This window comes from Opisthorchis viverrini (genome assembly GCF_000715545.1).
Source record: "Opisthorchis viverrini unplaced genomic scaffold opera_v5_31, whole genome shotgun sequence".
Classification (NCBI taxonomy): domain Eukaryota; kingdom Metazoa; phylum Platyhelminthes; class Trematoda; order Opisthorchiida; family Opisthorchiidae; genus Opisthorchis; species Opisthorchis viverrini.
Window position 1 is genome coordinate 1778366 of NW_008751688.1, and position 23195 is coordinate 1801560.

The window sequence follows — 23195 nt, forward strand, 5'->3', positions numbered from 1 at the left end:
CAGATAAATGAATCGTTATATAAGCTTCTCAATAGTAGAACGCCCGTGCTCAGGTATTTGTTAGTCAGGGATAAAGTAGGCTGGGGCGAGAATACCGTCCTACTTCTCCTGAGTATGAATTTTAAAATCGTCTGAGGTAGTTCTGCAGGTCGAAGCCCGGGGATTCATCATAGTATGAAAAGCTTTGTTAAGGTTGATAAGACGAACATTCACAGGACGATCTACATTTCATCTATGGAGACTGAGTCGAAGAATTTCGGGAAAGTCACAGAAGATCCACACAGCAGATATTCCTTCCACGGGATTTTTCTTGCAGAAGAAATGAGTCTATCGCACTTTGGCCGCCCCAAAGTGCACATTGATTCCAAGATACATGTTTTTCAGAATGTCACCGGCGTATCCGACGGACAGAATATCCATTGTCTTCTTGTCTACTGAGCATGGAATACTGATTACGAAACAATTTCCGTCTTTCCTTCATTTTTTTCCATTTACAGAAGGAATTATCAATTTCTCCTATAAATCCTGCTGAAAGTCCTCCGTAGTGTCGGTTCTTTCAGTTTCAGTAGTTCTGCAGTAAAGCCCTTCAATCCAGTTGCTCCTCTAGCGTGAGCTGTTGGCAATTCTTTGGCTGTAGGCAATTCAGCAAAGCATGCATATAATATCTGTTGGGGGAACTAAAATATACTGCACATATCAGCAACTCCTGGCATTTTTTCAACGGTTTTAAAATGTGAGGTTCGCAGATGAGTTCATCGGGATTGTTTAGTTCTTAACAGTTTCTTTGCCTTTTGTAAGCTGTGGATAATGGACCTTCGTTACATAGATTCCTTTCAGTCTGGTGAAAAGTACTTTGTAACAATAATGATCTGCCTTCAACCGAAGCTGTCCAATTGTTTTAAGCCACCGCTTATTCTTTGTTTTGAATAGTTGGTTCTCTTAAATCATAGTGGACTTTAGTGAAACATGTTCACTGAACTACTGTCACAATCGTTCTTGATTTAATCCAGATATTTCCATAGATGTGTTCCGATTTCGGCCTATCGGCTTTCTGGGACTTGTTCATCCATTAATATTTGTACAGCTTTCGGAGACTTCGATGATGTTTCCCTATGATGTGACCTACTTACAACCAGTCTAAATGAGTTTTCCGGATCCGCTACGTATAAATATCGTAATAAAAAGCGTAATTTAGCAAGAATCAAGAAGTAGCCAGTATCGCAGACACCTGTACGCATCATTTTTGTGACCAGTACTTTACGAGGATCTCTTTATCTTACAACTATCCTTCTATATACTTATAAGTAGTCCATGTTTTTTTAAAAGAATACTGATTTGCATGTTTGCAGCTTGAGTAACATTAAAATGGAAGTATTGCACTCCACTCTCTGAAGGTTCTCTTTCTTTAAAGACACCGTATAAATCCAAATGTTTTAAACGCACCAAAGACATGTCTTTAAATTTGTTTAAACCTTTTGCGTCTGTTTTGTAATATTAGCAAGGTTGGTTTAGAGTTGAAAAATGGCTTATTGGTTATATGGGTAGACTTTACTTAATCGTCCAAGTCTAAAACAACAACGTGTCCGGTGGAGTGCAATATTTTTAATGCGTAAATTTACGATTTCACATCACATTATTTTATCCCGCCAGTATATTATGACTTTTAAATCGTATTGTAAATGTCCACTAGTTGACATTCCTTTATTTTCATAGACATTGTAGAAAGAACAGAGTATGCTTAGAAATGCGTTGGTTTTTGTAAGAAAAAGTAGTAGTGTTATTCACAAGTTTGGAGATTTTCACGCAGAGATGACTTTATTTTCCAAGGCATTTTGCTTAGTTCTGCCAAGCAGTTACAAATAACTATGTGAAAGACACTTTGTGCATGATTACTTGTAGTGACAAGCAGCGCCAAGTGAACATACAAAAACTGACACAAGATCCTGTATCATATTTTTACTGCCGCCAATTCCATGATTTATGATGCAGATATTTCACTCCCGCCTTACCCAAAAAACTCATTTGACATGCAGAGTTCCTTCCGGGTACTGCTGTGCAGCGATCGTGTGGACAATGATTAATGTTTGCTCTGAGTTTAATCATCAGTACCCCTGGTTCCGGTGACCTGGATCTGAAAGGTAATAAGTTTTAGCGTTTGATGGCAATCTCTCACCCGGTGTGCATTTTAACTAAATTCCACTCTGTCTGAGAGTAACATTCAATTGGTGAGAATAAGCGATATTTTGGACTTTTGACTGCTCCCAGGCAATGCTTTTTTTATAATGGTCATCAAAATTCTTTTGCTGACAAGCGTTTGTCTATGATTTTAGTGGCATCAGTGTAAGTCAACGTTTTGACTTGATAAAAAGTCACATGGGCTTTGCTTTTAAATGGCCATACAAATCCTCAAAGAGTAATTAAAAATTATTCAAGCGTAGCTCATTTAAATGATGTGAACTTTGTTCGATGACATTGGTCGGATTCTAACTGCAATGTTTCATTAATCGATTCCGATAGCAGTGTGGAAAAAATCACTTCCTGTTGAAAACAGACGTATATCACTCCGTCATGAATAAGACCCTCGAGGATTGCAAGAATTCATACCATTGGAAAGGGATAGTATTATGGATTTTTTTCACAGTTATGTTAAACAACCGGCAGCTTAAATTGAACTTTTCTCTGCGCATGACATGTTTACTTCAAACTTTTATCACGTACCTTGGTAGATGGTGCGCTCACCTTATGGACCTGTACACTGTGGGCTAGCTACTCTCATCCAAATCACCAAGAACGAGCGACCACTTGAGTGATCAATTTGATAAGAGTACGAACGAATATACAAGTAAATGTTTATGCTCAGTGCTCCCTTCGAAAAGCTCACACGCTTGGAGCCGGAAAAAATGTATGATATCCTGTGATCTCTCCGCAGACCTTAAGTTGATAACAATCAAGTTAATAGCATAGGTGGTTCTACTAGTTCACTCGAAAAAAGAGTATACTATTAGTTGCAATCAAATAAAAAATGTTTTAACTTTCGGGGAGTTAGTTGTTGCACTGATCACAGTCGACCTCGGATAACTGGTAAACGAACAAGAAACGACTCCCAAAAGCAGTCCACGGAAGTTGTCACTTGACTAAATGTCACTTCTGGCGCGATGGTTTCCCCTGTTATTTAAGGTACCTTCTGATACCAGATATTCCCAAATTTTAATGCTAAACGGCATTATTTATGCGTTTGAAAATCATGGACACCTAGTCTCACTGATATCAGAACTGCCGGCTTTAAAACTACCTTCAATATTTATTAGTAACAAAAATCCACGGGTCATGGCCACTGTTGAGATGGAAAGTTCAAAGATTTTGTTGCACAAGCTTTCGACATTCAGTTAGAAATGGGATCATTGGCTTCATTATATGCCCCCTAACTCTAAATGTGCCAGTTCATCTGTAGTGGTAGTGTTTTGTCAAACAACACCGTGAAGTATGGACAAATTGAACTGGTATAAGGACTCGATTGGAGCCCACGAGAAGACATAATTGCATGAGCCCCATCATGATGTTCCGATGTACAAATTTATTAGTAGTAATGGATGTGTACGAATTCCAGCAAAGTAACTGGAATGAGCAGTTAAATGCCCATTGCCTGGTTCTACTTTAATCAACCCCACATTTTATTTATACAATACTGACCGAAGCCTAGCAACTACTTTTCCGCCAGACTCCAACCTGAAAGCCTCCCTGTTTTCTGAGACTATCTCTGTTGATGCACACAATTTGTGATCGAGTCATTTCACTCTGCTTTTCGAAGCACACTCTCTATGGGATACCCTTTTCAGGAAACGAACATGTCGATTGGTGGGTGTTGTTAGTAGGAATGACATCATAAAAATCCCAACTGCCTTATAGTCAAGCAGACATTTGATAATTGTGATAGCATTTACCATGAATGTCACACATTAGCAGAGCTCCACTGACCAATTTTTAACGAACAGAAAGAGGACAAAAATTGAATGAGGTACTTGTACCCGAGAATGATGGGTACCTATTGTTCTATTTAGAAAAAACATGCTATTTGAAACAAGTGAAGAAGAATGAGAAAAAGAGGAAAGCCTTTTGAGATTATTTGCTGTTTTTTGCCTTTCTGATACTAGAGGATCGTGATTATTGCCCTGTTTGAAAGTACACCTCTCATGTGCGATATGTACATGCTCTCAAGACATCATATTTTTGTGGTTTATCTATATATATATTTTCCGGACAGCTCAATGCTTAATGTTCCTCAAGGCAAGGAATGTTGAGAGAGTGATTTGCATACATTTGCAATTAGACGGCAAATATTCTTGTGAAGTCAACATGGTTAGACAGTTTCTAAAATCCACATCGCTGAGAAGCCCTAGTTTCAATTGCCCCGTCAGAATATATTGGCAAAAGTTTAAAGCTGTGTGATGCGCTTTATCCTCAGCGTAAAGACAACGAAAAAACATTGAAAACTGTGTGAAATAAAACTTGGTTTACTGGCCTTTTGGGACTGTTAGAAAGAATGAAGGTTTTTGCGAATGCTTTGTTATTCCTTTATTCAACCATTTCGGACCAGTACCGACTCTTTTTGATCGTTTTACACAGGCCCATTGTGTCAAAACTTGTTGCGTTCGCCCCCCCCCAACGACACTGAATGCAACTGAATCGGTGAAGTTCCAGTCAAGTCGGTTCATTCAAACTTTACGGTTGAAATTTCAGGTTCCTAAGTTTCATGCTCGTGCCTGACAGGCAAAAGTTTGCAAAGTAAAACGTACGACATTTTTGGATCTGCCTGCTGATGTTGTCACTAAATTTCAAGTACGGCATTGGTAAGCTGGCTGCGAACGCTTCATCCTCAATCGAACTGATATCACTGGGACATCCTTGGAAGGCGGTGCGCAGTGATGCATCCAACTTGCGAACATGTGACAGGGTAAGGATACCGTTATTCGATATTCCGCTGTTTGTAAACTGACTTCTACTGACTGTCGTTTACCTGGCCTACGCGAAGTGTGCGGAGAGGGAAGAACCTATCCAACTTAATTGTCCATTCAACACTAGCGACCAAATAACGTTCAGGTGAATGACTTTATGGTTTTACTGGCTCCTCTCAAATTCTGGGAGGTTTATCAACGATACCGTTTGATTTTGAGCAAAACTTTCCGTTGGCCGTCCAAATGCAGTAAATAACAAATGTTCTTTTTAATCATTCTTTCTTTCTGAATGAAATAGGTTACAAGTTCCTAAGTTTTTATCGTGTTTTGGCTGGTCATTTGAGCAACAAATTTCACTAACGATGAAAGTCGGACATTGTCAATTACGAGGTGTTCTCAGCAAGGGGAAGTAAATCGCACTAATGTGGGATAAATATCGTTCCCTTATAGTTGCAAGTTTCGCAGACCAGGTCCATTTCAATTAGGCATTACTTTCTGCCAACATTTCTAAGCGACTAAACACTACGACTTTTTTAAATAGTATGCTGCATTGAACTACCCAGCTACAGTTGGAGGTCCCATCAGAAACCAGAAGTAAAACGCAATAGTACATGGCAACGAATAAAGCAACGAAAACAACAAACACATTTTTATCCAGTCAGAAGGCCAGGTTCGGTCTGGAAATAAAATCAGTTGCCTTCAAACTAGATACTTTGATGGCAACACTTTTAGTTAAATTTCCCATAAGTTTAGCCAAGTTACTTCATTTCCATTCAATGAATTGTTAATGTTTCGTAAGAAAATCTCGTGAACAATAGCTGCATTGCGCGGGACATTAATCAAACCCTTCCGGTTACCATGCGATTTGTCTTGACTTGATTCGTGTTTAAGATTTTATCCAAAAGTCGCACACAAAGGGGTTTGACATACTGCCCGATAACAACCTGTTGATTAGTTTGCTGATTAGTTTTCACCCTGTACGAATTAATGGACACGTAAACTCTGAACATCTAAATTCATCGTATATATGCTGCATCTACTCCGCTGAGTTAAAACCAAAGTGGTCACTATCCTTTTCAGTTTTTTCCGCAGGTCATCTTACGCTGTCAGGAATATTTAAGAGTCGACCCTTTATGTCCTCCTAGTTATTCTAGCAAAACTGAGCAAGCACTCCCAAGTCGGACAAGTTTTTTGATCAGTCCAGAGCGGACCAAACGTACCTGAAATATCCGGCAAAGAAATATGTTGAGTTCTTCAAGGTAAGGCTTTTAGGCTCGTCAGGGTAGCTAATTACTGCTATATCTAAGCTTTGTAGCTATTCCTATTCACTGATTCATTTCTGACGCATCTGGGATTTGTCTGTTTGCATCATACAAGGTCATGCGCAATACAAATCAATAGAAATGCCTTGTATCGCATAGTACATTAATATGCCTTCCATTTCACTATTGTTTTTTTAGCATTCAGTCCATCCTTTAGCAATCTTTTCGTGAAAATCTTTAAATTAGTCCCAATTCGACTCACTGTGGGTTTTATAAACCCTTTTCTTCATATCGCAGCATGTTCTAATCGTGTCTACTTAACGAGCTACGCCTCCGCAACGTAATATGTCGTTTACGCCCCCCCTAAAAACATTGAAATATTGCCAGCAATTTGTTATTACAATAGGGGTAGCATTGTGGCTGATTGAGTGTAATACACAAATTTATTATCTAACAGAAGTGACGTATTAATGTCTGCTAGATTCAATTTTTTGCACGCTAATTCACATAAGGAAAATAAACGAGACCATTGTCCAATTTATTCGGGATGTATTTAACAACCAATTCTGCTTAACAAAACTGTTGCAGTGTCCTAGCAATAGGATGATTTCTATGGAGAATACAACTGCAACACTGCCTTCAGCAAATTATTGATTAAAAAAGAGTAGAACAGTTGCGCGATCGTCTTGATGAAACGTACAGGAATAAAATTTGCATTTTGAAAATTCCTAGCTAAGTTCATCTAGGGACGGCTGCAGTCAGTCTGCCATTTTTGCACAAACCAAATTTGATTGACCTTACAGACAAAAAGACTCTTCATTAGACTTGAAGTTGTTTTAGTGAAGTTTCATAATATGACAGAATAAATTAAAGATTCCGCTTGTCTGAACAAGCTGTTAACAGTAATAAACGGTCGATAAAACGTCATCAGGAAGAAATGATATTTTTTGTCCAACTTTTACGAATCTTAGATGGATTCTTATCTACTCATTATACAATGTTTAATGCTGTTCATTCCAGGTAACAGTATGTTGAGAACGAGCCATATTTAACACTCGGAAGTTGCCTGCGCAAATTAAAGTACTGATGTCTCAGGACATCAAGGATATATCACAGACATGTTAGGTCACAAAAGCCATCAGGATATAATCTTGCTTATACTTTGATGTAGATCAAGTAGCTAGTTATTGTTCGTAATCTGTTATTATTACTGCTAGTCATACTAATGATATTACTAACTGAGTTGCCGCATCACTTTGCAAGGTCGATATTCTCATCTAGACATGACTTTCCACAATTTAATTCGTAATTCGCAAAAATATCAGTTGAAATTATGCGCCGAAGTCATAACGACGCCAGAAAATAAGAGGTGGCGCATAACATCCCACAATTGTTTAGTCTGATGATAATGAATCCTTCGCATACCAGGTACGCATATTATTCGGAATAAAATTTTTTGCTTTCTTTCAAGTCGTGCAAAGTAATATACATAATGTCTTCTGAGATAATTTGTAGAACACAATTTGATATTCAATAATGTCTCTTAAAAGAGAATCTGCTTTGTGCCTTCCAGACCCTTGATTACTTTTTTGTTTATAAACACTAACAATAAAATTTCAGATCAGTTGGTGAACTTTAAACAGTACTACAACAAGGAAACCATCAGCGTTCAGTGTATCTGCAGAGCACGGTCGGGCATTGGGACTGGCAGTACCCACAAATGCCTGATTTACAAAAAATGTACCGTGGATAGGACATGAATGCTGATCTCAGTTTTTGAATGAAGAGGTATATTCCCGAATAAAAGAACCCCAATATTCTTGCTGTGTTTATCACTTATAAGCAAGGACTGATAGCCTTACGATTAGCTGAATCACGATGTAGATAAAAAACTTAGGAAATGAGCCACATGCCCCTCAAATCCCTTTGAACGGGACAATGACTCATTGTTACGATTTTTATTTGTTGTTTTAAAAGAAAAGACGTAACGAGATAATTTTTAAACGCTGCTTGCCATTTTGAATATTTTGTGTACTATGATTCCTGATTCTCAGTGGGTTCTAAAGAATACTGATCACATGGTTTTTCTCGTGTGATATTTTGAGCGGATTTTTGAAAGCCAACTTGCTGAAAGTTTTGTCTCCGAGAAAGGTGATAGTGAATACTTAGGTTTGATGGGCTCAGGAAAAATTAGCAAACTTAATAGACCGCATGCATACAGGATGTTGAATGTTTGGTAAAGTTAAAAGAAGATGTACTTTTATGATGAATGTTTGCACTGTTAATTTTGAGACCGTCGAAAACGCCATGTCAATGTCACTTACTTCACTGAACTTTGTATCAGAGAGCGGTTTTGTGGCGGATTTTTCTTACCTGGATTTAGCTTCACTTGTTTTCCTATAAAATAGAATGAGGCATATTGAAAGCCTACATACTGACTTTCCAAAGCTGCGGAAGTATAATTTTTCCACACAGTACTCCATTCCAAGAGAATGTCCCTCAGAAGCAGGGGGCAAAATAGCCCAACTTCAATGTTTCCCACGCTACAAAGGATAGACTACTATTAAACAAAAGTATCTTTAGAGAATTAGCAGCCTGATTACATAGGTTGAAAAATATATCTTGCGCGTTTGCATTTCCATAATTATAACTGTCCTTTTGCCTAGTCGGAAGGGGTGGTAATGACGGTTGTTTAGCTAAAAGTTATCTAGCTGGAATCTTGTGCACTCAACGCTCAAGTGCACGCTGAAGTGATTTCCGCTTCATGATTATTGACAACTGGCATAACGTAGAGCGTAAAAGTTAAGTGTTAGGATGCTTTGCCCCAGAAAATTGTATCCAGAGGTAAGTAAAGTGACTTTATCGGTAAAGAGCTACGTACTTTTGGTGGTCAAAAACGCGAACTGGACAACCTTGGCTATGTCTTGAGACGCCGTTACCCGAGGTATTGTCTGAGAACGTCCTGAAGGGTGTGACTTTATTCAAGGTTACACTGTATACTAGGCGCAACATTACTGGGGGAAGTCAGTGACGAGTATTTTGTCTCCTTCTATAGAGAATGATTTTTGAAATATGGATACTCTATAGTGCTTTACACTGGCCAGTTTCAAGCCTGTGCACCTAAAGATAGTGGCGTTAGTTTGTAAAATTGCTGAGGAAGTGAAAAAGTATAAGTTGAGAAGTTGTGTCATGCAACTCACGGCTAACCAAGCAGCAACATACACAGAGAGCTTTCTGAATTTTTCTTTCGAATGTTTCACTTATTTACAATGGCCTGATATATACGCCATTAAATACGCTGGCAATGGAATCGCTGTCAGAGGCAGCTGTATGTTTTCTTGTCCTCCATGGAGACAACTCCATCCCAGTGGAGATGGACATATTAGAGCCCCTTATTCGGAAAAAAAGGGAAATTCGGAGGGCTCCAAGTAGACAGTTGTGTAATTACACACTAATAAACCGTGGTGAACCGATTACTTACTACTTTTTGCCTGCCGGTAAATACCCTTGAAGAGCTTTTGTGTCTTAATATTCCGATGTTGCATCTAGGATCAGTCTCATGTTTATAATTTTGAGGATTGACTCTTTCAAGTGTGACAAGTCATTAGATACTGCAATTAAGTTTGTGTAACGAAAGGGAAATTAACCGGGTTGTTAACCTTCCTCTGAAAAGCTGCAATCAGGTTGAATTTCGGATCATTTAACTTGTGATTATAGGCAGATTATGTGCACCTAATTCAGCACTCAGGAATAAGAAGTGGGTTGAATCTTCGCGGTCGAAAAAATGGCTACCAGACAGTCTGAGGTTATCTTGCAAAACATAGTTTATTTGACCCAATTTTGTCGACTGATTGAAATTTCGGGGCACTACTGTCAGCTAGGTCAAGTCACAAATGATTTTGGCTGATAAAGTTACCAGAGTAAGAAATGCATATCGTAAGTGACTTAGACTTATGCAAGCTTAAATATTTCCTTTTCCCTCTTACTATTATGTTGAAACGGGGATGCCATGTGGTTGAGAATTTCCATAAGAACAGTGCACCACACTTTCTCCAACTCTAAGTAAAAATTTCCTGAAAACATTGAGCAGTGTATTTAATAAGCACAAATGAAGAAGTCACATTACAATATCAGTATGGAGCAGAAGTTAGCCAAATCTTCTCCACACGAAACATCTGCAGCTTGCGTATCCAAGAACTGCTGGAAATTGTGACATGAAATAAAATCTTGGAACAGAAAGATTATGCGGTAATATCGCCGACCAAGCCATCTAACGGGTCACCAGCTTTAACAGTATACTTGATATGTTGATGATAAAACCACATTGTCAGGTAAATCAGAAGTTGATTTTTCAGGGTGTTGCAAAGCCTGAAGAATGCAACGAACAACAAAAAAATCGACGGTTTTGAAACGATAAGGCGGAATATTGAAACATCCCTGCCACTTGGGGTTTCATTCTTTATGAGTTCTTTCAGGCCGGCGTCGTTGAAACCCTCCAAACTGAATGCAGGCGACTCATAAAAGTGTGCAAACTCCTAGGGAGACAAACAACATTATCTATCAATTTTCTGATTATTTTGTGGGCTGTTGCATTAAGCCTTAGTAGGGAGAATAAACAAGCCTTAAGGCTGTTACTTTTGAGATTAAAACCGAATCCATGATTACTCAAGGTTCTAAAAGAAGATAATAACTCTATTCACCGCGAGATAAACAAATGCATCCGGATAACGAACTAGTGAAGGTTTTCGACCGCCTTTATTTATCTGAATGTTACTGTAAATCGTTGTTATGCCATTTGTGGAACCACAAAATGTGCTGCCATTTTCTGCACAAACATGTAACACCGAAAATCAGCCGGCACCACAGGATAGCATGCCAGTTTGCATCATCTTGGTGAATTCATTTCTTGCCAAGTTCCCAGACCAATGGATACTCAGTCCGTAGGCGTGTAGAAAATCTGTCGAGATTTGCTGATCAACGAATGGAATGATGTCGAAATTGCTAACAGTTTTATGGTCGAAAGTGACAGTTGTGGTGTGTTCGAATTGGTGAGTTTATATCGTTCATGTCAAGATAAGTGAGTTGCAGTTGATCGTGTGCAGGGAAATTAAAATGTCAGTTGATGATTGAAAACACGTTCCCTGAGGTAGCACTAACCGTAAACCAAGATTAGGCAATGTATGGCACGTACTCCTGTATGAGCAAAATGATTCTGTTTTGGAAATACAATGTGCAAGATGCCAATCACGTTAGAACACCACAGACAACAGATGGTTGAGTGTATTTGTTGTAGCGCTTATATGGAATGACAGATCGGCAATAAAATCTGTCTACGGAGCAGTCGACAGCGGAAAAACGCAGATGCTTCATTGGATGAATTAGGAAAGCCAAATTAAGGAACGTCCGATAAGCTCGGTCACTTAATCCCAAGATCCTCGTACGCAGACTCGCCAGTCAACTTTCAATCCGACGTCGTACTTAAAGGCTCTACTAGGTACGGCTGTTTTAGTTTTGTCGTCCACGTGTTTTCAGCAAGTTATCTAGACTGGTAAAATGGATTTTCTTGTGAAAACCCCGGGTCATAGATAAACGTAGTGTCAAACACTGCTACCCGGACCAGTGACCGGTTGCTTACCGGACCAGCGCGATTCATTTTAGCTCCGGCAAAAGCTGTTCTGTCAACCATTCATTTGGCGTTTTACACGAAAACGTAAACAAAGAAGATTCTAACAACCTACTTTCTTGAAGTACACGAGAATGCCTAATTTACTTATACAAAGCCGTCTTACGTACACACCTGCCTCTCTTTGGATGTTTCCACTGAAAAACCCACTTAAAGCCTAACTTATGCGAAAGGCTGCCAAATCCAATATTGTTGTCAAGATTGTGGCAGGACAGAAGAGGTTATTGAGCATTGCTGCACAAAAAATACTTCATTTTACTTAATTGGTTACGGTTTTAAATGTCTTGTACAACTCACCCGTTACGAGTATGTTTGGTGACAGTTCTCAGGGTCGAGATTAAATAATCATGCCAGCCAGATTAGAAACTCGCCAACGGTAATCCAGCATGCTACAATGAGATGCTTAATCAATAAGCGATTTTTGCCTTTCATGCGACGTATCGTTATCGGTAAACAGAATATTTCGGTCTAACTTGTCAAATTTTGCTTGCTTTCGGAAGTTGTGACTGGCTTTTACAATTAACAACTAACATTTCATCTTTTGTGGCTAACGAATTTTTCAACGCCTGCGGCATCTTTGTTTCACGTTTCCTATTAAGAAAGTCACCTAAAGCTACGCGTATGCTGCCTCAAGTTTAGCGGCTTTGGTTAAATAAAGTTAGCGGGATTAAGGATAATATTACTGGGTGGAGAGTAAAGGGTTAAGTCCAGTTAATAACACACGAGAAATCAAGAAATCGGACTGCATCTGTTGCTCAAAGTTTTACTTTCTCAAAGGGAAACTGGTCCCCTGAAAAAAGCCTACATACAAGGCGAAAGTAGTTGAGACCTAGCGGCTTACCAACACGCTACGTCGAAGCTCTCGCTATATCTGACAATTGCCGTCTCCTAGGGATAGATCTAACGCACAACGGTTGTAACCGAGTAGCTTTGACCTTACGGTGGGACACTCGCTGGATGAAACTTTGCAGAGGACAAAATCACACTGGAAAATAAGTAATGAGGTCCGTCTTGGTGGCCATGGAAAAGGAGCTATCTAACGGTTACCTCATTTGGCTAACCATACTCAGACACACCATCACTTGACATTGTTGAGCGAAATTCGTATGGTGCTTCTAGATGCTAACACAGATATTTGTCAATTTAAAGTAAAAAATAATGTTTCTAGTCCACTGATATACAAGATATAAACTGGCGATTGGAAGATTCAAATTGTTTGTAACATCATTACTTGAGTAAAAATCTACAGATCGCGATTCGCAAAAGCTTGTGAGGTGCTAGTTCTTATCAGATGTAAGTGAAACGATGGTTCAGACACGGAAATAGCTATAAACACTGCTCATATAAGGAACGGTTGGCAACATCACTTCTCTTTCTAGCAAAGTAGTAAACGTTGCGTTGAACTGGCGGAATCCCCGGGGTTTATGGTATTTTTATTCAGTTGTACAGGAACTACTCCAACAGGTGAGATATTTGTAGCGGTAAATGCCAACCGTCCTTGATCCAAAACCACTCAACTTGAGATGCTTATTATAAAATCGGCTGTAATACTCTTATGGTATCTATGTGCCATTCAAACCATATTACTCACGAGGGCTGGGATGCTGCCAGGTAGCCAAAACCTGAACTGTTGCAGTCGAACTACAGGGGGTGGATTCGAACTACGAACCTTCCGGTCAGCAATTTCGTGCCTCAACTACTATGTGGTTATAAAGAGAGAATCGAAATTATGTTGTCAGCCAAGTTGTATGACTTTGTGTTCACGTAGCTGTGGTAAATAGTTGAGTGGACCTTTTTTGGGCCAATGCTCATACGGAATAGAACAAAACAAACATAAAGTTTGTGCGGAATTCCGTCCTTCCATTTGAAAAACAATCCGGAGAGAAGGATCTAATTTCACTTTTCGGACGTTTGGTAGAGTAGTTAAATAATCTACGCAAAGTTTTAGCTGTTTGACTTCGTTCAAGCTGGACCCCATGTGTGATTTTTGCGCAGTATGAGTAATGGAGACTCAGTGAAATCCAACACTAATTAATTCGCAAAGAAAATCCATCCATCCTCATATACCAAGGTACATATTAAAACAGCATCTGATCCGATAGAGCTCCTGAGAAAAGCCTGTTACTGCAAAGCCATTACCATTGGGGGGCCTTTCAACACCTCGGTCAACCAACCGTACTTTGAGACTGACCACATTTACAAAGAAATTGCCAAATCTTGGTAAAAGTATAGTTGAATTTGTTTCGGTAATCTGCACACTTGGCGGTTGGTGTATGCCTTTCAAAACAACTGCATACTTGAGCCGATACAATGAAGTGAGTAGAGCAAATATGCGATCGAATCGAGCGCATACATATAAGTGCATTTTACAACCAGGACAAGCCATCTTAGGCACTTGAGTGTGGTCATCACCTGACTGACTGGTTCATTGCTGGCAGTCAGCTCACATACCACTCGTAGAGTGACCACAAACCAAATAGCTCATTCTTCCTTGAGTCAACATTTGGGACAACTGAGTTTTTTTCAAACGAATTGCATAGTATACGCTCATCTGAATTTGGATGCTGATTCTCGTTCAATTAATACAACTACCATCTCTGTGTATTTTGTTCGTCAGGTAAACCAAAATCAAGGTCAAATGCTTTGCAGATGATGCGCTTGTAATCTGTGTGTTTTCAGATACGCCGTCAACCAGAATTGTGAAGACTTCATCTCACAAGACAAACAGCATTTTTGACCGATCGAATCAATTCACTACTGATACGAATGGTGAGGAAACAGACGCGGCACACTAAAGACAGTTCAGATTATTACCGCCCACAATGATGAACAATTAACTAGAATGTTAGCTACGTGTATACCCAAAGTAGCAGCGCAGATATTTGGCGTGTGCTGTTCAACAGCTTGGTGGTCCTTCAGAGGATATGCAAATCGCGATCATGTGCCATGGCGAAGATGACGTCTCCACACGCATCACGTGGATCGATTGAACAGAATCCTGGCTAATGGTACGTGACGAAAGCTTCGTATTTTGGAATGTGCCGTGCTAGGAGCTGAATCCATTTCTGAAGAGTAGTCTGATTAGAGGTAGAATAAAGCTTGAAATGATATATTATTCACGAAGACGCTAAAATCGTTGCCAAAAACTAACCAAGATTAGATGTCCTCTCATTGTGAATGTTATGGGTCCGCATCCAGAAGAGGATAGCGGAACATCTTTTAACAGGGAACCTGGTGAGGTTAGATTTTATCGAATTTAACTACTCAAGAGAGCCGTTCGCACCGTCGAGAGTAATTTCCACCTTGGACGTCTTCATGCAAGCAGTGCTCCTCAGGACCTTAATGGTTGGGTAGATCAATGAACTGAGGGCACTTAATTGTTATGGAGTCAGATTCTTTGACATTCAATGGTTTTTACCTACCGAAATGCACATTGCTAGCACTAACAAAGCCATAACGACAGACGCTTTAAACAAGAACGTTTCGGCTTGTGACTAATTGTAACCACAGGACGACGGGACGTGATTTTGCTTGTTCGTTCGAGTGGTACGGAAAGGCCCATAGAACTTGTACGAGAGGTTAATTACTTTCATTTACTTAGTAGTAAGAATCTACACACCCTGCCAATCATTTGTTCGCGCTGACTTGAGTGATGGGGAATTCGAAATCGATTTCTTCCGGGCCACTTGTGAGGTCTGTATTGCCTGTCACACCTATTAGGAAGAATGCGTTTCCACAGTGTTCTCAAGTTTTCAGGATGACCCGATTTTACTGACAATACAAAGTCTAAACTCTATGCACTGGCTAGGGAAGTTCTGTACTCCATTTTTGACGTCGTTTGCTGACCTCTTGAGTCTCCATTATTTTTGCCTTTATCTGCTTCTGTTCAGCTGTACTTGCTTGTATACTAGGCTCTGAGAGGCTCTCATTAATAGCGTCGTCTACTTTAGAATTGCATTCATTCACTATGTTTCGTACAATTTTGACATATCATGGTGATCACTTTCGCTGAAATTCTGATGCACAGCTTATCGGGATTGAAGATATTGAGCAGTTTCAGGAAATCAAATCCTGAAAAACCAAACTGAAGTTCTTGGTCTTACCCACTGAGTTACTTTTGCTTAGCTACCCACAAATACTCCACTGTTTTGTTATATGGTCTTTGTTTTACTGTCTTGTGTATTCTTGGCTGACGTGAAAAAATAAGAGTAAAACTTCCGCTTCACTGTCAACCGAGCCTTCTTGACAGTGAACGGAAGTAACACAACGAATGCTTTGTGAACTCAAAGTTTCGTCTTCACTCACAAGTTATTCCTTCTTTATTCAGTAAGTATGTTCATAAAACGACTCCTAATCCAGGCAGAATGTTCTGTGGACTCGCGTGCTACAGTTGTATATATAGACAAGGTAGTTTAAAGGTCATATGAATCCCTACAAAGATCTGAAACGTCTGGTCCAGCTGTGAGACAGGAACACGTGTTGGCGCTACACCACCGACTGTCTGGTGCGACACTATCACACCTTAACGTAGAGTAATCAGAGCTGCTGCAGGATCAGGGTTCCCAATTTGGTGTTGCATTCCACCTCAAATAATCATTGCCCAAGCAACAAAATGCAGATAATTTTCAGGATAAGACCAGCTCAGAAATCCGTATGACCCCTAATAAACTGAGAGGGGCATGACAATAAAATTCACTTACGTTTGAGGGCAGGACACTGAACACAAGATCACAGCATGTGTCCTGTACGTTTTGGTTGGATTAAGTACAATAAGGGATAATCAGTAGCAAGCCAATCTGCTGATTTTCACACAAACTCAAATAAACCAAAAAAATAGCTTTTCCTGGAGACAAAGAGGCAAATTTCTCATCGACGTTTTTCAGTACATGCCCCTGTTTTATGTGTGGTAGTCCCCTTTGGTGGCTCTTGCTGGCTTTTATTTACGACGGGAGTTGTAAGTCTTTCATGTTTTCCTGGTAAACATGGTGTCACTAAAACAACAAAATAGATGAATAAAGATAAATAAAAATGCATAATAAAGCAGGCGCAGCTCAGTGAACCCAAATAAACGGGTGATGTCGTTTTGCTAAAAAATTCTGATACCATCTCTGAGTTAATCGTCTTTCTCTTGATTTTTGCGGTCTTTGTAAGCTGTAGAATATCCAGCCAGGGTCAATAGTATCGGTAAGTGCGCGCCTAAGGGCGTGTCATATTAAATCACCACTGAGTGTGAAAAATTCGATAAGTTGACCCATTTCTGCATCGTTGTGGGACAAAATGAAGAAATAAATCATCACTCAAGAAAAATACATATTTTAAAATAACCGTCTAAGTTTTTCAGAAATAGAAAAAGGAATAAAGCCTATTCACAAACCCTCCCGTCTAATCAGATTGGGGTTTCCGAAACTGTTGTATTACTCATAAGAGCTGAGATATTGGGACCAGTAGGCATTCAAGGTTAAATGAAAGATGGCATTATCTCAGGAACCAGCTTCTTTTTTACATTAATTGAAAAGACAAATTGCGGGAATTCAAACGGACGATTTCTCCACATGCTCTTGCAGAGTTAAACCCAAAATGTACCGTTTCTAGTTCTGAAATTTCTTTCCCCGTTGTGAAATGCACAGGCTTCAGATAAAAACTCTGCTGAAAGGATGACGCACAACTATCTGGTGAGCTTCATCATTTAGGTTGATTGTGATATTTCAAGACTTAAATTAGATCACCCTTTGTCCTTAATTTGTCATGATGATTTTAACTGTAGCGTTTGATTTTGGTTAGTTTGTGCGCATATTTGATTCATAACTCTACTACTTGTGAATCTTCTAGTGAGTGCTCCTTAGTTTACCACGATCCCCACCGAGGATCCCGTTGCGCAACAGCCGATGAGTGTGTGTGGTTGAGTCTCATAGAGTTATGGCTCATCCAGCTGATTTTTGGAATCTTTGAAATTCTTTCATGACAAAAGTGACTTCGATTCATACCCTGACTTTAATAGGGAAAAATAAAGACGGAATTTTAGTGGCAGTATACTTCTGACTGGCGAGTAAATTTTAGAGGACCGATGAATTTAGAGCATACTCATTAAACTGATTTTTATAGATCAGGCTGATTTTGTGATTCTCTTCAGAATACCTTGGCTTTGACACTGGAATTGAAGGCTGAACCAAGGATTTGGTTACATTAACAAGGTGTTCACCATTAATCGTAATTTTAAATGTCATGCCAATTAGAGCATTCAGCTTCCGTGATCTGAAGCGGGCGAACACTTAATTGATCGCTCAACAGTGCACCGCCCCGTTTCCGAAGTCCCAGTTAACCTGGGTCTAGCACTTCTGGGATTAAAAGAATCAAGGGAAATTTTTTTCCTGAATGCTTTGAAATGGGTGTTTTGACAAGGTTGCCCTCCCCTTCACCCCACTTCGAATACGAACACATTATTGATTCAGAGTTCGCAAATGACACCGATCTGCTTGTTTCATCTCCCATTAAATTAGTAGATAAGGTAAACGACTTCGTCACTGCAGTCCCATGTTGCGTGATGAAACAATTGCCCTCAAGGTGTAGAGTTCGACTTCAATGTTTACCGGCCCTCCAAAGTTCTGGGCTTCTGAATATACATTGTAATAGAATAACTAAAACTACACAATGAAAATTTCGAAGTATTTCAACAGAAATTGAAAGACAACACGAGATCAGGCTGAGAGCTGTGTTACACTCTAGATTTTCTACACCAGTCGCAAGGTCCTTATTCGGAAGTGAATGTTCTTGAGCTTTGTAGTGAGAGACTTCCGGATCCATGTTGAATAATCTTATGAAATTTGCCGAGGCAGTGTCTGAAGAAAATGCCAGGACGTGCTTACGCAAAAGCACGCAGCATTTTAACCGTGCTTTTTAAAGTTTCACCAAACATGTCAACATCAGTGTATGAAATATTTCACTCCAGGGGGTTGTACTTCTGACGAAGGCCCGTTGGCACATCGCTAAAGCCCTTTGCTAATTTCGCCATCGGTCAAAAAATTAAGTGCACAGGTCCGCAATACAGCTGGTGCTGTCAAATGAATAAAGACATGAAATTTCAAGCCTACTGCTAGTCTTCTCTAATCTGTTCTTCTGCAAAATCACATATAATTCTTGGAGACATGGAACCGTGTTTGACGTACAAACTTCACTAGGTTGGGAAACTAACGATTCACTTATCTAGTGGCTGAAGACATTTGTCGACTTGAATAATCCCCTAGACCAGTCAGTTCTAGCTATAAAGTTGACCGTTTGTTGCATTTTTAGCACACTGTTCCCATCGTTTGAATTTTCGTTAGTCTCCTTCGGCGACAATCAAAGCGTATACACGTACAAGTTTCCCAAAAATGTAGACAAATAGGTCAGTTAACATAGAAATAGATTTTCAAGCGCCGCAAACCTACTGATCCGTACAAGATGTGGTTGAAAGCAACTCGCTTTCTACTCTCTGTTATACAGCGTGTCCTCACTCAATCAGTAGGTGACTAAAGATATTCCGTGTATTCTTATCACGTCAACATATTTCTTCAAAATCGGATTCCCAAGCTTCTTACAGATCACACGAAAAATGGGAGAAAGTGCAAAGAGCTTGATCTAGTTATCGACCGTGTTTAAAAAGTGTTGAATAGCGATAACGGCAGATGTTCTATTGAATGGTTGAATGACAATATGTCCCGGGTTAGGGTGGTTCCGTGCAATACATTCTTTCCCGGCTAAAATTTCATTATTTCATTTACGATGGTAAATCGAGAGGGGGTGGAGAATTTTGCAGCATACGTTAGTTTGAACATAACAAGGTCATCAGATTTTAAAAGGACGAATGAAATCCTGTTATACGGTTATGTAGATAACTATACATAATAGACTGGAGGTCATTCACTTACCCTTTTAGTTTCTTACCAGTGTCATTTTTTCGATTTTATTGTTTGACATCAGTACTAAAATTTGTTTTATATCCTTAACTGGTCTCGTAACTTTTGGCAGACGCAAGAAGGATTTTGTAACCTTCAGACTTAATATGCAATTTACCTCACGATAACGACAATGTTACGCCAGTCCCACCCAGCAGTTTGGACGGGTAGAAAACAATTTCAACGTAAAATTGAACGTAACGAAGTCCCTTTACAATATCCTATCCTTTTTTTTTGACTAACATCAGCCTTTCAGATATGATACATTCTGGAGAAAGATGTTAGAAATCCCTTTTTTCTGGTCAGCATGGCTTTCAGTGTAGCAATTAGTCTGGGATGTTAACAAAACTGATAACCAAGATTTCTAAATGCTATAGATTATACGTTAACTGTCCGAGCGAGAAATCTGAATAAAACTAAAACTGTAGGATCTGACGTCGAATAACAAGGTCTTATCGGCTGGACGTCACACGTTAATCGGCAGCAGGCGACAGCAGGTGACCGATTTCGTCCCGCGTGGAATTCACCCGGCCGGCGCCGCCAACTCCGTATCTTCCTTGAAACCAAACTGTAGCGAATTCACAACATAATCCAAAAGTCATATTAATTTGTTTGACGGCAGTCTCAACTGATTCGGAGTAAGGAGCAGCGAAACCGGTCAAAGAGTGTTTCAGCAATCTTGTGAGTAGTGTTTTACCTCTAAGCAATGTAGTGCGATTTCTATAATGTCGTACCAACTGAAACACGAAGAGGTCTTGCACGGCACATTCAGACCAAAGTTAACGAGAGATTCAGCTAAGCTCTTCATCAAGGCGAAATCCGTACACCAACGGGAGTACTTGATGTGAGACTCATTGAATTCTCTCGTCCAAGCTAACTCCTGTTCACCTATCTACATGTTCAGAACGTAAAACCCGAGTGTCACAGATATTACCTCCAAAGTAGAGGATGTTTTCAGGATAGGGCACAAGTAATTGTATACCACGTTTACAAGCCCGTCTTACGGAAACCCAGTAATTTATGTTGTAACTGACTGCCGTATGAGCTTTTGGCTGCTGTAAAATCGAGGAAAGTGAGATTGGATTAGAACAGCGTGCTATGTTGTTAATTGTTCACATGAATACCTATTTGGAGATAACAAAGTGTGTTTCCATTCGTGCTTGAAAACAAAGATTTTGTCAGAATAACGGGATACTTGCAATGAATTGATTGTATTGTTTGGTTGAGACGATTTAAGTTGTGCTATGAGTTATCTTTCGCGATGATCCGCGCTTCTTGCAGAAGTGAAAATTTTTCCTACGTAGGGAATAACTTTATTCATGAGGCCTAGTGGGGAATGTGAGTGTTGAAATTCCTACTGTGGATCAGTGATTCCGCATCAATTGAGGAATTTTTGAGGGTTGCTCTTATTAGTCAATAACTATTCTGGCACCTTTTTTGTTTTCCACTGAGAGGACTTTCGGTAGGCCATGTTGTTGTTCTATTCGCCGATCCGGGAAATTCGATCAGACGTCCTGTCACTTCTTTATTGATTTTGCTATCAATACAAGTCGCGCGCACCTATTTTCGTGACCTACGACCTGGTCTAGAAACAAAGCAAACATTCAAGCGGATAACTTTTCCATATTTTGTTTTTGCGACCTCAAGAAAACTGTAGGAAAACTAAGACTTTCTGGCACACGGATGTATTTTGGGGTCAAATTTTCCCACGCACATTATCATTCGGAATTCCATGAAAAGCTCTACAAACACTTATTAGCTGAATTTGCTGGTGTCGTATAAACCTATCAACAGAAAAAGCTTGTGGTGCCAAAATCCACATACTGAATGTACGCTTTAGAGATTTATCAAATGTGGAAGGATTAATGAGGTGGTCATCCCAAAATAAGGGCCACTGTGAATGGTAATCGTTAGAACACATTTGGCACGACAGAGGGTATCTGATTGCCCAATCGAGACCCTTGATTCTTAAATCGCCAACTAGACCGTATCCAATGTCTCTGCTACTAAACTCATATCATTTTGGACGGTCTCAGATTGTGTTTTGAATTGGCGTAGTCGAATCCGCATCCTTAAGAATACGGTGAACAGAAAGATGACAGGGTAGTGTGTAGGTGATCGTCCAAACAAACCGGATGAAGGAAGCAGTAAATCGGACCAGAAACTTCCGCACCTTCATAGTAACAAAAGGAATGCTCTGCAGATTTTTTGGCGAAATTTCGCTTTGAAAAACCTTCCATTCAGTTCCGCTATACACTTTCGGTCTAAGGACGGCTAGATAATCTATAAAGAAGCTTATAGTTCTTGATGTACGACATTCTGGTGTATAAACTATGTATTGATGGACTTTTTTGTTTCGGAGAATTAGGCTGTCTTTTTTCAGTCAGTTAAAACTAGCTTTTGTGCATATCCATGTGTATTTCTCTGAAAGATCATATACACCAAGTTTCTGATTTAGACTGGTCGTTTGTAGCCTATTTTGTAACACAACCGGTAGAATTGCTTCACTCAAGAAAGAGAGCTGTGCTCATCAAAGAGTGATTCCTATACAGCGTAATCTGTATGAATCGTAAAAGCCCGGTTTAACATTTTTTGTATGGAGTAGGGTGGGATGTAAAACCCTAATGTAGAAGGTGAATGCGGTGTGTTGTAGTTTTGGTTCCGCGCAAACTTAAATGTGTAAATATTTGGACAAAGTTTTCCGTAGACTAACATAAAAGGTAGTTCAAGAAGAGCATACACGGACTCGTGTTTGGAATGTCGCATGGTTGATTCGTCTCAAAGATTCTCAATAGGACACTTTTGAATACTTCCAACGAAGACAGGGCAGCCGTACAGTGCTTCTGGGTCTTTCAGTACGGACTGAGTTCATTCACACGATGAGAATCATTGGCCTGCACTCAAATAAACTCGACCAACTGACCAAGGAAAGCTACATGAAGCTGCCTGTGGTCACAGCTTATAGTGGAGTTAACTAGCTTAAGGAAACCAAAGTAAAAGTGATGTAGGTTTAGCAAGTGCGTATTACGCGAATCAGGGAGGAATAGATGGAGGAAACTCCGTAAACTCTAGAAGGGCAAGGTTGGCTTCAGTGGAAATAGAGACTAATTTTACAATCAGCTGTCCGACCAGGCCAGACCTGAACCTCCAAGTTATTCACGCACATCCTACAAACATTTGATGTTTAAAATTGAGAAGGTCGGTAAATTCTAAAGAGCATACTGGATCCATTTGGAATCGGCTAAATTAATGACAACAGTAAAAGACAACTGAAAACGTGTGCAGCACTGGGACCTTCAGTAACATAGGATGGACATTTCTTGCCACGTGGATTTATCCAAGTAGTGAAGAAAGTCAGCTAACCGAG

The 23195-nt window shown here is 39.7% G+C and overlaps 1 protein-coding gene across 1 annotated transcript in view; it reads left to right on the forward strand.

Annotated features, from left to right (window-relative positions):
• Positions 1–23195, forward strand: part of T265_02584 (hypothetical protein) — a gene marked incomplete at both ends in the record, with an annotated part of 40888 nt that overhangs the window by 395 nt on the left and 17298 nt on the right. The gene's annotated exons all lie outside the window — the stretch shown is intronic.